Source organism: Protobothrops mucrosquamatus, unplaced genomic scaffold (genome assembly GCF_001527695.2).
Source record: "Protobothrops mucrosquamatus isolate PMUCROS unplaced genomic scaffold, P.Mucros_1.0 scaffold574, whole genome shotgun sequence".
Lineage (NCBI taxonomy): Eukaryota > Metazoa > Chordata > Lepidosauria > Squamata > Viperidae > Protobothrops > Protobothrops mucrosquamatus.
In genome coordinates, this window is record NW_015386876.1 from 459,091 (window position 1) to 462,588 (window position 3,498).

Below are 3,498 nucleotides of genomic sequence, written 5' to 3' on the forward strand. Positions count from 1 at the left end.
CCTGTATTGTGGTTGTTTATATTTCTCACTGTTGTTCTGCAAATATAAATCTTGACATAAGAGTTTGAATTATCTGATCCAAAAGAAAATCTAAAGAAAACCTGAACCGTTTCCATATTAGCATATTTCCTAGTAATGCTGCATCCACAAAGCCAGAGTAACTCTTTTGTTTCTGAATATGTCAGCTAATTTTGTGCCTAAAGACAGAGGTGAGTATCAGCAACTAGTATCCCTCAAGTTGCTACCTAAGTGCCACAGGAGGGAGAGCAGCTCCTTTCTTTCAGGGAAGATTTATACTTCCATTGGCACATTAAGCATACATAAACAAAATATTTTAACTGCATAGAATTTCTAGAACGTGGTCATTAATAATATACCAAACAAAGTTACAGTACAAGTAGTCCTTGACTCAAAACAGTTCATTTAGTGACCATTCAAAGTTATAACAGCACTGAAAAAAGTAACTTATGGCCACTTTTTTTAACTTACAGCCGTTGGAACATCCCCATGGTCATGTGATCATAATTGAGACACTTGGCAACTGACTCAAGACAGTTGCAATGTCCTGGGGTCATGTGATCACCTTTTGTAACATTCTGACAAAGTTAATAGGGAAACCAGATTCACTTTTAACTACTGTGTTATTAACAACTGCAGCAATTCACTTAACAACTGTGGCAAAAAAAGGTTGTAAAATGGGGCAAAATTCACTTAAATGTCTCGGCAACAAATTTTTGGCTCAGTTGTAAGACAAGGACTACCTGTAATATTGTAGATACAGTTTGCCTATGTGCATTTTTGTATATGGACATAAGAATTAATGTAACATACATGTACATAAAGTAATGTTAAATCTTGGTAGTTAAGAATCCTACGTAGCAGGGATGCCCAGCTATCGGGCAGGCTGCATATACTCCGTTTTTAATATAGTCTACCATTAAAATTAGCAGTAAACTGCTAATAGATTGTTAGATCCATAGCTTCAGATCACATTGCTGAAAGATTTTTCTAAACTTCCAACTTCCACCACCGTATTGCAACCAGTGACATGTGGGGGGGAGAGGGGGGAACAGCAGCAAATTAAAAGTGTCTCTTTGACAAATAGTTTTTCTTTGTATAAATTTAACAAAACATTCTTGATTGTAGTATATCCTGGTACACAAGAAAGTTGTCTAACCAGCTAGACTACTTTTTTCTCCTTCCTTTTTATGGTAGAAGAATTAACCTTTGCAGTAAAGGGAGAGAAAGTTTGGATTTACAGAAGTTAATATATGTGTCCGTGTTATGATCGTGTTTTGTTATGCATTGTTTATACACACAGAGAGAAGTTAACATCTAAAATCTGTATATTTATTTGCAAGGAAATATTTCACCTCTTGTATCTCCATTTCTGTCATTATAAATTTACTATAGTTTTATATTCCCACACTTTATGAGAGTACACAGTTAAGGTAAAATTTAAAAACACACATCACCATGTAGCAAAAATCAGTAACGAATAAAACCATAGTTTCATCTTATTAAAGGTAATACCAACAACCACATCTCGCCTCTCAAACTACTGAATAGCTCTATTTTCATAGCTTTTTCTGAAACTCAAACTTTCATTTCTCACTCTGCCCCAAATCTCTCATAAGGAGGGAACCCTCAGTATATCCGTATCAAAAGGTAGGGTCCACTTGAAGTACATGGTACCTAGTGCCTAATAAAATATTTTATAGGTCAAGAACAACACTTTGAACTGTACCCATATATAGTCAGTGCTGCATTCACAAGTATTTGTGTATTCTGATTTGTTTGCTAACATTGCTGCATTTTAAAGCAATTGCAGTTTCTGAGTAGTCTTCAAAGGCAACTCCAAGCAGAGCACATTGCAGTAATTCACCAGAAAATGACAAGCTTATGAATCTCTGGTCAGAATCTCCTTCAAGAAGGGCCACAACTGGAACATCAGCTGAAACTGATTAGTGTCCCTAGCTACAAGCTTCTACCTGCCTATCTCATAGTAGCTGTGAGTTAGGAGGGCCTGAAGTTGCTGATCCACTCCTTCAGGAAAAATGCTACTTTATCCAGTGCAGCCACTGGAACAAATTGCAGTAATAGATGGTTTCTGGACAATTTGAGGCATCCTGGGATTCACTTCAATTTGTCTATCTCCAACCAGATCTTTATAGTCTTCTGACACTGTGCCAAGACTTTCATTATGTCACTGTCCTAGCCCCAAATAATGTATATCTAAGAGTCTTCAACATATTGATATTTCACCCCAAATTGACAGATCTCTCCCAGAGATTTCATATAAATGCTGAACACTAGGGAAGAAAAAAAAACCCTGTGGTTCCCCACATTGAAGTAGCCAACAGACGCATCCTATGCCCAGGTCTAAATTCTGACTAAAAAGAATCAGATAATCCACTGGCAGAGCCAGATTCCTATGGAAGGATAGGAGGTGGGGATAGACCTTATCGTAGAGAGTGGGATGCTCCAAAGGATGGCGCTGTGTCAGAGAAGACTTCTGAATCCTGATTGCTGGAGTTAATTTAAAACATCTAGTTCAAACATCAAACGTTTGCTAACCATGGCTTAAATAACCCACAACTGGTTAGGTTCACACAACACAGCCACAGTTTGCAACCCACAAAAACAATTGGTCTACAAACATCTTAAAAGAAGACATTAAGCATGTATGAACCTTTGGATACTATACGTACACCTAAAGTTGCTCTTCGGAGACTAGCAAAAATCTGCTTTGTGCCTTTTAACATTAGTATTTTTAATTTTCCATTTCTTCAAACACAATCCCAAAATAACATTATGCCTTGGCACTGATGCCAGGGAGACTTACAACATGATTACTGGGTAAGAAAAGTTTCCATTTCAGTCAGTGACTCATTAATCCTGTTTCTCCTGCACTGATGAGAGGTGGGGTGCTACTGGAGAGAGAAACAGGATGATTTACCATAATTACAGTCAGTAACTTATCCAACAAAGTTAGTTAAGCAGTCCTTTGGCATACCATTTGAGGAAAATAAAAAAGATGGGTGTCTGTTATTTGCCAGATTTGCAGTGTTTGTCATTTTCAGTCTTTCCTTACCTATAGGAGAGGTGGCAGCTAGTAAGTTTCAGTTCTTCCCCCTTACAGCAGGGGGGGTTTCAATATTTTTCAGTTAAAAACTATCCCAGAAGACTTGATAAAGAAGCAAAGCTCTACAATAATGATAGAAAATTGGCTGTGTCTGAGTGGTCTTATTCTGGCAGTGAACCCCATCAAGTTCTCATGGACTCTAGGGATCTGCAAACCCAGTTTTTTTTTTTAAAAAAAAAAACAACCTCTGTTTTAGAGGAGCAGATCGATGCCCAGTTATGGCATGCTCTGCTTCCTGCTTTCTGGGACTATCTCTGGTTTGGCATCTTTCCTTATGTTTCTTAATTCTCGTTATGTGGCGAAATGGATTAGTAGAGGAGAAGCAGAGGAAACAAGCAGAGTCCTGAAGTCTT